Source organism: Procambarus clarkii, chromosome 79 (assembly GCF_040958095.1).
Source record: "Procambarus clarkii isolate CNS0578487 chromosome 79, FALCON_Pclarkii_2.0, whole genome shotgun sequence".
Taxonomy (NCBI): domain Eukaryota; kingdom Metazoa; phylum Arthropoda; class Malacostraca; order Decapoda; family Cambaridae; genus Procambarus; species Procambarus clarkii.
In genome coordinates, this window is record NC_091228.1 from 20,580,493 (window position 1) to 20,594,400 (window position 13,908).

Sequence of the window (13,908 nt, forward strand, 5' to 3'; positions counted from 1 at the left end):
CCAATCAGCCCGGCAGATGTTGTGTCCATCATACACTCTCTAAAAACCAAGGCAGGGAACACCAGTGAAATTCCGTCCATTGTGTACAAGAGAGCCTCCCATGCCCTTGCCCCACCCATAGCACTACTGTTCAACAAATCTATAGAGTGTCACACCTTCCCTGATATCCTCAAAAAAGCAAGAGTAACGCCAGTCCATAAAGGAGGCAATCCGGCGGACATAAACAATTATAGACCAATATCAAATCTACCCATTCTATCAAAAATATTTGAAAAAATTATTTACAAACAGCTCTATTCCTACCTCGTAAAATTCGACATACTCAGCCCCTGCCAGTTTGGCTTCCGGTCCCAAAAGAGTACCAATGATGCAATCATTAGTCTCCTTGACATTATCTACTCAGCCCTTGACAAAAATGAGTTTCCGATTGGACTCTTCATTGACCTAAGAAAAGCCTTTGATACTGTTAATCACAACTACCTCTTACTTAAACTCCAGCATTATGGAATCCAAGGCCTTGCCCTTGACTACATCCGATCCTATCTTAGTGACAGACACCAATATGTAACCATCAATGATACAACTTCTTCCACTCTACCAATTACCGTTGGAGTGCCACAGGGCAGCATCTTAGGACCTCTTCTATTTCTTATATATATAAACGATCTGCCTAATGTCTCTAATATTCTCAAACCTATATTGTTTGCTGACGATACTACCCTTATCTACTCAAACCTCAACCCACATACACTAAATAATGTTGTGAATAATGAATTAAAAAAAGTCCACTTATGGATGTCAACGAACAAACTAACATTAAACATTGAAAAGACTTACTACATCTTATTTGGAAGCAAATCATCAAATGCAATTCAGCTACAGATAGACAACATTAACATCAGTAATAAAAATGATGGCAAGTTTCTTGGCCTATTCCTAGACAAGAGACTCAACTTCAGCACCCACATTCAACACATAACTAAGAAAGTCTCTAAGACAGTTGGTATACTCTCCAAAATCAGATATTATGTTCCTAACTCTGCTCTCCTCTCACTATATTATGCACTAATCTACCCCTATCTTAATTATGGTATCTGTGCATGGGGGTCTACCACTGCAAACCACCTTAAGCCCATCATCACACAGCAAAAATCTGCTATCAGAATAATAACTAACTCTGCTTTCAGACAACACTCAGCTCCCTTGTTTAAATCTCTAAACTTGCTAAATATTAACTCCCTCCACACATACTCTTGTGTCAACTACATTTACAAAACCCTGTTCTTAAATGCAAACCATGCTCTGAAACTCTCCCTGGACAGATGTAATAGGACCCATTATCACCACACCAGAAATAAATATCTCTTTGATATCCCCAGGGTCAAACTTAATCTATGTAAACACTCTATGCAAATTAAGGGACCTAGTCTATGGAACTCACTCCCTAGTGAATTGAAAAACTGTAAAACTTTTGCCTTATTTAAAAGCAAAACCAAAAAGTACCTAACTTCATCTATTTAGTTTCCTATACTGAGCTTTAAATTTGCTCTGTACCTAGTGGTACCCAATCTCCTAATTTTTATGTAATATCAAACAACCTTATCATTGTGTTCATTGCTGTCTTCTTTTATGTGCTAGCCATATGCTGTATTGTGACTACCAATTTTTGTCAACTACCATTCAAGCTGTCATTGCAATCAATCTTATATTGTTTCTGCTGTATTGTGCCTACCAATTTGTTGTCAACTACCATTTTAAGCTGTCAATGCAATCAATCATAGCTACCTATGTGCTTTAATATACTGTACCTATAATTTTCTCTCATCTTTTTTTTTTTTTCATTTCATGTAATCTGTTATCATTTTTTTGTCTATAAATTTTGCAAGTATTTACCTCCTTAAAATTTTCTTAGATTAAGGACCTGCCCGAAACGCTGCGCGTGCTAGTGGCTTTACAAGACTGTAATTACCATAATTGTATCCTCACATTCCTTATGTACATTCTTGTATATGCATAAATAAATAAATAAATAAATAAATCCTCACATTCCCAATGTACCTTCTTGTATATGCATAAATAAATAAATAAATAAATAAACAAACAAACAAACAAACAAACAAACAAACAAATAAATAACAAAATAAATAAATAAATAAATAAATAAATAAATAAATAAATAAATAAATGAATGAATAAATAAATAAATAAATAAATAAATAAATAAATAAATAAATAAATAAATAAATAAATGTTTAACAAGTGACCTAACATTTCAGGGAGTGAAAGTTCAGGGTATTGCAGGGAGTGACCTCTGACTCCATAATGATGTAACTTAACACTTTCCTCCCCGGCGGACACAAAATTGTCCGCCGGGGGTCACTTGAAAATCTGCAGGTTACCTATTTTTAAGTCCGACGAACAAATATTTCTATAAAATTCAATTCTTGTCCGATCGACTTGGGGATAGTATGAACATGTTTGCCATAATATTTACGTTTTCTCTAAAAGCAACATAGCCTATTTGGGAGAACGGCATTGTCTTGTAGCTTCATGGCAAAACTATTGTATTCTTGACAAAAGTGTAATCGACAAAGTTTCTTTATTTGGTGCTGGTCTAACGAATCCTTGTGTGACATTTTATTCATATGTTCTTCTAGAACTTTCTATTGCGAACACATTGGTACAAAAATGAAATACGTACATAGAAAATTAAGGTCAGGACAGTGAAAAGAATATTTACTTTTCAATACTGGATTCACCAATGTGCTGTAACAGGTAACGCCTCGCCCACTTCCCACACTCTTGCGGGTGGGCTGCGATTATGATTCTACATTTATATGCATATGTCCGAGTAGGGAATTTTATTGCAATCTCAAAGATACCAAATATAACGCTGTAGGACAAGTGTGGAGTTGACAATCTTGAAAAGAATGGAAACATCTCGTCGCTGTTTGGAGCTCACGGCTAGTGATCACCGTAGTTTCTTTATTTGGTGGTGGTTTAAATCACGGTTTAGTGACATTTTATACATATGTTCTTCTAGAAAATTTTATTGCAAACACAATGGTATAAAAATGAAATATGTACATCGAAAATTAAGGTCAGCACAGTGAAAAGAGTATACACTTTTCAGTGTTGCCGCTCGATCTCCCAAAACGGTGATTCCACTTCCTTACCTTGAGGTTACCTTGAGGTGCTTCCGGGGCTTAGCGTCCCCGCGGCCCGGTCGTCGACCAGGCCTCCTGGTTGCCGGACTGATCAACCAGGCTGTTGGACGCGGCTGCTCGCAGCCTGACGTACGAGTCACAGCCTGGTTGATCAGGTATCCTTTGGAGGTGCTTATCCAGTTCTCTCTTGAACACTGTGAGGGGTCGGCCAGTTATGCCCCTTATGAGTAGTGGAAGCGTGTTGAACAGTCTCGGACCTCTGATGTTGATAGAGTTCTCTCTCAGAGTACCAGTTGCACCTCTGTTTTTCAACAGGGGTATTCTGCACATCCTGCCATGTCTTCTGGTCTCATGTGATGTTATTTCTGTGTGCAGGTTTGGGACCAGCCCCTCTAATATTTTCCACGTGTAAATTATTATGTACCTCTCCCGCCTGCGCTCAAGGGAGTACAGTTTTAGGCTCTTTAGTCGGTCCCAATAGTTTAAATGTTTTACTGAGTGGATTCTAGCAGTAAAGGATCTCTGCACGCTCTCTAGGTCAGCAATTTCTCCAGCTTTGAAAGGGGCTGTCATTGTGCAGCAGTACTCCACTCTAGAGAGCACAAGCGTTTTGAAAAGTATCATCATCGGTATAGCATCTCTAGTGTGAAAAGTTCTTGTTATCCAACCTGTCATTTTTCTTGCAGTTGCGACGGCTACTTTATTGTGTTCTTTAAAGGTAAGGTCTTCCGACATGAGTACACCCAGATCCTTTACATTGCCTTTTCGTTCTATGTTATGATTTGCCTGAGTTTTGTACGTGGTTTCCGTTTTTATATTTTCATTTTTTCCATAGCGCATGAGCTGGAACTTATCTTCGTTAAACACCATATTATTTTCTGTAGCCCATAGAAAGACCTGATCTACATCTGACTGGAGGTTCGCCGTGTCCTCTATGTTGCCTACTCTCATGAAGATCCTAGTGTCATCTGCAAAGGATGATAGAGTGCTATAGGTTGTGTTCTTGTCTATGTCCGAAATGAGGATGAGAAAAAGTACTGGAGCAAGCACAGTACCCTGGGAGACTGAGCTCTTCACGGTTGATGGGCTGGATTTTATTTTGTTGACTATTACACATTGGGTTCTGTTAGTCAGGAAATTGTAGATCCATCTGCCTATTTTTCCGGTAATTCCTTTTGAACGCATTTTATGTGCAATAACACCATGGTCACATTTATCAAAAGCTTTTGCGAAATCTGTGTAAATTACATCCGCGTTATGTTTGTCTTCCATAGCATCTAATGCCATATCATAGTGGTCCAGCAACTGCGACAGGCAAGAGCGCCCTGTTCTGAAACCATGTTGTCCGGGGTTATGGAGTTGCTGTGCTTCCATGTATTTTGTGATTTTACTTCTTAGCACTCTCTCAAAAATTTTTATGATGTGCGATGGTAGCGCTATCGGTCTGTAATTTTTTGCCTCTGCCTTATTTCCTCCTTTATGAAGTGGTGCTATCTCTGCTGTTTTTAGTATATCAGGAATAACGCCAGTATCTAGGCTTTGTCTCCACAGAATGTGGAGGGCCTGCGATAGTGGTTTTTTACAGTTCTTTATGAATATGGAGTTCCAAGAATCCGGGCCTGGTGCAGAGTGCATAGGCATACTGTTTATGGCTTCTTCAAAATCCAGTGGGGATAGGGTGACGTCTGATATATGATTTGATGTTGGTATCGTATCCATGAAAAATTCATTTGGGTTATCAATCTTTAGTGTGTTTAATGGCTCGCTGAAAACAGAGTCGTACTGCGTCCTCAGTAGCTCGCTCATTTCTTTGTTGTCATCGGTGAAAGTTCCATCTCCCTTTCGCAGGGGCCCGATACTAGATGTGGTTTTTTATCTTGATTTTGCATAGGAGAAAAAATATTTCGGATTTCTTTCTATTTCACTGATGGCCTTTTGCTCTCTTTGCCTCTCCTGGGTTCTGTATGATTCTTGTAGCTTCCGTTCAATTGTTTCTATTTCTCTACCTAACCTTCTTCGCCGTTCTTGAGATAGGGTGCGACTCTCAAGTTGTTCCGCGATTCGTTTTCTTCGCCTATATAGGGAACGACGTTCCTGTTCCAATCTGGTTCCAATCTGCATCTCTTCCTCTTTTTTCTTAGAGGTATGCGGTTTGAACATATTTCTAGTGCTACTGAGCTTATTTTTTCCAGACACTGGTTCAGGTTTGCATTTCCTAGCTGTTCTTCCCAGTTTATTTCTGTGAAGTCCTGGTTTATTCGCTCCCAGTTTATCTGTTTATTATTGAAGTTGAATTTGCTGAAATCTCCTCCACCGGGAATCTGGACTGGTTTTGAAGGTCTACTCCCCATGGTTGTCATAACTTCAATTAAGTTGTGATCTGAGTAACAGGTATTTGTAATCATTATGTTCCTGATCAATTCATCATTATTAGTGAAAATGAGGTCCAGCGTGTTCTCCTTCCTAGTTGGTTCTACTATTTGCTGGTTTAAGGCAAACCTGTCGCACATCCGTAGCAGGTCATTTGCATGTGCCTGTTCATTTAGGCTACTTCCTGGTATTCTTTCTGATATTACTGTATTAGCCAGGTGCTTCCATTTCAGGTGCCGTAGGTTGAAGTCCCCAAGCAGGATGATGTTCGGAGCTGGATTTGTGAGGTTTTCCAAGCAGTGTTCTATTTTCATTAGTTGGTCTTTAAACTGCTGAGGGTTTGCCTCCGGTGACTTATATACAAGGACAATAACTACATTTAGAATATCTATTTTGACTATCAGCACTTCTACCATATCATTTGAGGTGTTTAGCAGCTCAGTACAGATGAGTGTGTCTTTGATGTAGAGGCTGACCCCACCCTGAAGCCGGTGTTTCCTATCACATCTGAAAAGATTGTACTCTGAGATCCATATTTCACCATCATGGTAGTCCTTTGTGTGGGTTTCTGTTAGGGCTGCAAACACTGCATTTGCCTCATGAAGGAGACCATCTATAAATTGAACTTTGTTGGTTTTGCGTGTTTTTATACCCTGGATGTTGGCAAATATAAATGATGTTATCGTGTTAGTGGAAGTGCTGGGAGCCTTACTTTGTGTTAATATCTGAGGCTCTGGTAAGGAGGCCACTGTGTTTGCGTCCAGGGTGTGTCGTTTTGGAAGTGATTCGTCCAGTTTTGGTAGTAGGACGGGTGTTGTCTGGTGTAGTACCTGTGTGCTTGTTGGTAATTTGAATTCCAGTCTTGTGGGTATCTCCGTTCCCCTCTGTAATCCTGTAGTGGTTCCATCTGACTGTTCCTCTCTCTTATATTTACTACTCTGTTTCTGCCTTCCTCTAAAAAATTTCCAGTAGTGTCATATTGATCTTCCCGTCTATAACGCTCTGTACTTCTCACATGGAATTCCGGACACTGAAGATTGTAGCATTTTTTGTCCCTAATTGAAAATTGATATAATTTAGGGTGGAAGTATCTACACCCTGTTCCAAAACGGCATGTACCCCTCGCCAACATGTTCCTGCATTTTCGAGGATGCAGAAAATGGCATTTTGCTCCTAATTTTCCATATTTGCATATTCCTTTAGCGTAGAATTTGCAAATGTGTTCCGGTTTTGCGTTTTTCAAGGTATTTATATCTGTGACTGTCTTGTCTACCTCTTTATTGGAGCCATCTCCGTTTTTCGTCCCAATTCCTTCATCTATGCACTCTGTCTCACTGTTGCTCTCATTGTTTATATTATCTGGCTCTGTAATATTGCTGTTATCTTGTACCACAATAGTCTCCTCCTCCACACTACTGCTGCGGTTCTCCAAACTATCTGTTCCTGAGTTTTGGTCGTTATCCAGTGTTGACTTTTCCCAGTCCGCATATATCACTGGTAGCCTGTCTGTGAATGATAATCTCTGTGACTCGGGAATGTTTTTCATCAGTTTAGTTATGTTCTCTAACATTAATCTGTCATCTTTGCAAACCCAGTAAATTCCTTGCCTTTTTATGCATCCTGGAGCTAATTCTGTACAGCCCAGGTGGAATCTTATGTTACAGATGCAGCACGTTACGCCTGCATTTCGTTTTCCCAGTACTCCCGAACATTCGCTACACCTCTCCATTGTCTGATGTATTGTGTTGTATTTGAGAGTCACTGTATGGATCACTTGTTGATGTCAGTCCTTTTAACTCTTTATAAAATTATATGTATATATATTTATATGTTTAATATTTATAATATTATATGTATACCGTATATTAGTAATATTATGTATGTTATTTTGTTCAGACTTTATGGCAGGTACTTAGCGTAGGGTAGCGAGGCTGGTCCCCCGGTCAGTACAGGTGACCTCTTGTTGTCCCAGGTTGATGTCACCAGTTTCCAGTTACCCGATTTATAACCACTGATGCCGCCTCTTGCCACTATTCTATATTTCTAGTATTCTATATTTATAATATTCACTTCCAACTTATATGTTGTTGTGATACCCGTTCCACATCACTGTTCCACGAATCACCGTTCACTATTTTTCCCTAATACACGCATGTACACAAAGCCTCGTTCACTGGCTCACACGTGACTCCCGTTTATTCTCTATTTAACACAAAGTTCTATTGTTAATGACTATTTTCAATTTTCCAGCGGGTCACTATGCACTTTGTTATGTCTGTAATCAGTAATCCACAGCAGTAGTCCTAAAAATCCCGGTTAATGACACGATTTTAACGGAGCGCGCACGGTACGTCTTCCCCCTCAACTCGACCTCGACACTTCGAGCAAGTTTTGGTCCTGTTCGTGGAGAGCATTGTTGATGTGACGACTTTTATTGAATTTTGTAACTAGCTCATCAAGATTGTAACTTGCTTAACTAAATAAATTGTGGAGTTCAGTCCCTGAGCCCATTATGTGCCTCTGTAACCCTTTCCACTACCGCCCACAAGATGGGTATGAGGTGCTTAATAAATGAACTAAACTAAACTCGTGGAGAGCAATAAAGTTAAGAAGATTTTGGTGGTTGACAGTGTCAAAAGCCTTACGCAGGTCCACAAATAACCCAACAAGGAACTCATTTTTATCAAGAGCTGCATGTATCAAGTTAATCATACTAATAAGTGCATCGTTAGTGCTTTTTGGGGTCTGAAGCCATATTGACAAGAGCTAAGTATATTGTGTTTGGCTAGATAAGAGTAAAGCTGCTTGTAGATTAGTTTTTCAAATATTTTTGACAAGTTTGGCAGAATTGATGTAGGTCTGAAGTTGTTGACATCAGTGAGATCACCACATTTGTGGACAGGGGTTACTCTCGCTTTTTTTAGAATATCTGGAAAGGTTTGGAGTTCAAGTGACTTGTTGAAGAGCAATGCAATAGCAGGGGCTAAAGATCTGGAGGCTTTTTTGTAAATTAAAGTTGGTATCTCCTCGAGGGCACTAGACTTGGTTTTAAGGGAAAGGATTATCTCATTTACATCAGTGGAATTTGCAGGTGTTAGGTACAGAGACTGTGGATAGTTACCTGTAAGATAGTCCTGAACATCAGTACTGGAAGATGGAATATCATTTGCAAGGGATGACACAATGGAAGAGAAGAACCTATTGAACTCAAAAGCAGTATCAGAGGCTGAAAGCTGACCATCGTTATTTGACAGGAGTATTGGTTTGTTATTTAAAATCTTCTTTGATCCCAATATTTGTGAAATTGTGCTTCATGTTTTCTTAATGTTGCCCTTTGTGTCGGTAAATTTATTTTCGTAGTATTTAGTTTTGGCTCTTCTAATTATTTTAGATAGCAATGATGAGTAATTCTTTGAAAATTCTTTGGAGGCGATTCCTAACCTACACTTCTTCTCAAGGTCATGTTTTTTATTAATGGATTTAAGTATTCCCTTTGTAAGCCAAGGATTGTTTAGCCTTTTAGTTGTGACTTGTTTCGTTAGCATAGGACAGTGTGTATTATAAAGGCTGAGAGTTTTTTGAAGAAATGATTGCACTAGCTGCTAGGTTTATGTTCCCTAATTCGGATTCCCAGTTGATAAACAAATCCACAAGGGCCATAACGAGGATTCGAACCTGCGTCCGGGAGCATCCCAGACGCTGCCTTAATCGACTGAGCTACGACATGGTAAAAAGAGTTGAAACCGAGGCTGGATCCCGTAGCCTCTTAGAGACACAAACCAGGGTTTTACACAACTCCCCCATGCACTCCAGCTATGTCAATAGACCGTTCTCTCTCTTCGCCCTTACTTCATTACACACAAAAATCACAATAACGTGATGCATCAATTGAAAAGCCTGGTTTGTGTCTCGGAGAGGCTACGGGATCCAGTAAGATCAGTAGAACTTCGGTTTCAACTCTTTTACCATGTCGTAGCTCAGTCGATTAAGGCAGCGTCTGGGATGCTCCCGGACGCAGGTTTGAATCCTCATCACGGCCCTTGTGGATTTGTTCATTTGATGCATCACGTTATTGTGATTTCTGGTGTAATCCCAGTTGACATTAGCAGCAGCAGCTATAAAATTGCCTATAGCAGTTTCATTGTGCAGCCTAAAGCTTATCTCCCTTGTCTCTAGAGGTGGTTTGTAAATGTTAGTTAGGAGAAATGTGGGGTAATGGTCTGTAGTGCTATCAGTGATTATCCCTGAAGTAAGTGGAGAGGTTATGTTGGTCCAGATGTGATCAAGAGCCCTGGCAGTACTATCAGTGATTCTAGTAGGTCTAGTGATTATGGGTATGAGGAAGCAGGAATTCATACAGTTGAGGAAACTAGCAGCAGGAGGGTTATCAGGCTCGCAGAGGTCAATGTTAAAGTCACCAGAAATAATTAAGTGGTTTTTGTTCAGTCTGTTCTCTAGTATTAGATTTCTAAGGTTAGAGTATCAGTCACATCAGTGTTAGGAATTCTGTAGACTGCTCCCACAGTCAGGACAGCCTCGCTACCCTTGACTCTGAAACAGGACAATATATACTCTCCATAAGGGTCTCTAGTTTTAATTACTTGTAAGTAAGTCAGTTCATGGTGGTAGTAAAGAGCAGTACCACCACCTCTTTGTACAGGACGACAGTTGTGAATGGCTGAGTAGTTAGGTATGTTGAAGAGTTGAGAAGTGTCCTCTTTTAACCACGTTTCAGTAAACACAATAAAAGAGAATTTGTTGTGAACTGTTTGAATCAGGGCATTAACATCATCTAAGTGTTTGTTTACAGATCTAACATTACAACCCCCGTAAGCACAACTAGGTGAGTACACACACACACACACACACACACCAGGCCTAAGTAGTCCTAAGAGTCGAGGTTCGATCCCCGGCGGAAGGCGGAAACAAATGGGTAGAGTTTCTTTTACCCTGATGTATCTGTTCACCTAGCAGTAAATAGGTACCTTGGAGTTAGACAGCTGCTACGGGCTGCTTCCTGGGAATGTGTGAGTGTGAAAATTAAGATTAAGGTCTTGCCTGAAACGCAAAGCGTTCTGGTGGCTGTACAAGTATGTAAAGTCGACTCAGGGCACTGAAAGCCATGACCTGGAATGGACATGGAGTCTCTATTGCCGTGCTTAAAATGATGTACACAGCCTATGTGCGCTCCGTCATAGACTATGCCGCACCAGTTCTGTGCACCTACTCCCAAAGCGATATGAAAAAGCTTGAAAGCATTCAAAATAAAGCCATGACAAACATTCTTGGAGTTCCAAGAACTGCCAAAACGTCTAATTTACGAGAGTTGTCCCTTCCCAGTATTAAAAGCAGAATTCAGGAGCTGAATGCTAAGCTTGCAATTAGGATAGCCAGAGATCCCCATTACAATGATATTGTTAAGAAAAAACTGAGCTCTGTGCTACTTTCAGGGGTAAACAGGAGAAGCAAAAAATGGCATCACAGATCAGTCTGCTACCTTGAAGAGCTTCACCTGCTTGAGCAAGCCCGTGAGCTCCTGCCTGTAGAGAGGTTACCTCCCTGGGAGGATGACTCATGCAAGATCATCATCAATGAAATGGCAATGAAAAAATCCAACATGATACCACAAGAAATGAGGCACAAGTATCTCGAGGAAATTTATAAAGAAGCCGGAGATGAACTAGATCAAATCTACACTGACGGGTCATCTAATCCTGTCAGTGGCAGGGCTGGTGCAGCTTACACGGTAATCAAGGATTAAGCTTTCCAACGCAGAAATGAAGAAAAAGGGCATGTTGAGAACTATGCCTCTTCAACGCAAGCAGAGCTAACTGCCATTGTTATGGCGTTAAGGTTTCTTGAATGAAACACTAATGGTGCAGTGATTTGCACTGATTCAAAAGCAGCACTGCAAAGCCTAAGTAAAAATCGGGCAGAAAATCTTGCAATAGTCGCTGAAATTAATAGAGCTGTGAGAGTACTTACCAACCAGGGAAGAGTCATCAAGTTTCTGTGGATCCCCTCCCATGTTGGAATGAACGAGCAGATGTGCTGGCTGCTGAAGGCGCTGAAGGAGACTATATTTATTTATTTATTTATTTATTTATATACAAGAAGGTACATTGGGTTTGTGAGAATACATAGCATAGTACAGTATTTACTCTCTTGTAAAGCCACTAGTACGTGCAGCGTTTCGGGCAGGTCCTTAATCTAACAGATAATTTTAAGTAGGTAAATTCTATCAGAATTAATAAAATGATAACAAATACATTGCAAGAAAAAAATGAGATGAGAGAGATTAGTAAGTATATTAAAGCACATTGATATATTAAAGCTCTGATTGATTACACTGACAGCTTGATTGGTAATTTAAACAAGATTAATAGACACCATACAGCAGATTGACAGCACATATAAGAAGACAGCAATGATCACAATGATAAAGATGTTCAGATTGGGTACATAAAGATTGGGAGATTGGGTAGCAATAGATACAGTGCAGTTTTAAAGCAAAAGGTAACAAACTATGAAGATGAAATTAGGTACTTTTTAGTATTGTTTTTGAATGACGCAAAAGTTGGACAGTTTTTCAGTTCAATAGGGAGTGAGTTCCATAGACTGGGTCCCTTTATTTGTATAGAGTGTTTACACAAATTAAGTTTGACTCTGGGGATATCAAAGAGATATTTATTTCTGGTGTGGTGATAATGGGTCCTATTACATCTGTCCAAGGAGAGTTTCAGAGCAGGATTTGCATTTAAGAACAGGGTTTTGTAAATGTAGTTGACACAAGAGAATTTGTGGAGTGAGATTATGTTTAGCATGTTTAGGGAGTTAAACAAGGGGGCTGAGTGTTGTCTGAAAGCAGAATTTGATATTATTCTGATAGCAGATTTTTGCTGGGTGATGATGGACTTGAGGTGGTTTGCAGTGGTTGAACCCCATGCACAGATACCATAATTGAGATAGGGACAGATTAGTGCATAATATAGAGAGATGAGAGCAGAGTTAGGTACATAATATCTAATTTTGGAGAGTATACCAACTGTTTTAGAGACTTTCTTAGTTATGTGTTGTATGTGGGTACTGAAGTTGAGTCTCTTGTCTAGGAATATGCCATGAAACTTTCCATCATTTTTATTGCTAATGTTTACATGGTCTATCTGAAGCTGAATTGCATTTGTAGATTTGCTTCCAAATAGGATGTAGTAGGTCTTTTTTATGTTAAGTGTTAGTTTGTTGGTTGACATCCATAAGTGGACTTTTTTTAGTTCATTATTAACAACATTATTTAGTGTACGTGGGTTGGGGTTAGAGTAGATGAGGGTAGTATCATCAGCAAACAAAATAGGTTTCAGAATATTAGTATATTGAACACTTCATACCCAAGACTCTACTACAAATTAGAGGTATTGTCAGGCAACATCACCGTGACAAAGTAACTGAGGAAAGGAGGATAGAAGCACAAACCAGTGAATCTGTACGATGGTACAACATGGTTGCAGCTGGCAATCCCAATCATTATGGACGAATAGGAGGAGGACGACGAGGGAGAGAATCAGTAACAGCGAGAATCCGTCTGGGATACAAATATCCATGGAGATACGGAATGGAAACGACTGTTGATCAGCGAAGTTGCAGAATTTGTGATGAGAGTGACGGACACCGCCTTGACCACTATCTACGTGAATGTGAACACCTGAGAGACATTACAAATATGTGTAGAATAATAAACCCCACATTGTTTGAGTTAGGAAAACACCATTTGTCAAATATTGACAGTGTTCTTAAAAGATTCCTCCATTTTGCACCCGCAAGATAACGTAAGCTCTTAAGGGTTGACAGATGTTAATCTTCTTGTTTGAGAAGCTGTTCATTTGAGACAGTTAAGCAAGTCCCAGCTGTGTCTGGGTACAAGTGACAGGATGAACAACCCAGCGGGTTCTCTTCCTTTTGGGGAGTGTTGTACATGCTGGTATGGCGGTGTGTCCACTCACAAGATGAGTGGCGCTGCCCAATACTGTCACTATGGCGGTGTGTCCACTCACAAGATGAGTGGCGCTGCCCAATACTGTCACTATGGCGGTGTGTCCACTCACAAGATGAGTGGCGCTGCCCAATACTGTCACTATGGCGGTGTGTCCACTCACAAGATGAGTGGCGCTGCCCAATAAACTCGCCCCTCGGGGCAAATTTTAATTTAAAAAAAAAGTATGGTAGATTTGATCTCCAGTATATATAAATAAATATAAAGGCTCCAGTATGTTTCTGTGAATAATTCAAATTCTCCCACCCTACTCATCAACATTGGTGTTCCTCAGGGCAGCATACTTGGCCCTCTCTTCTTTCTCATCTACATTAATGACCTTCC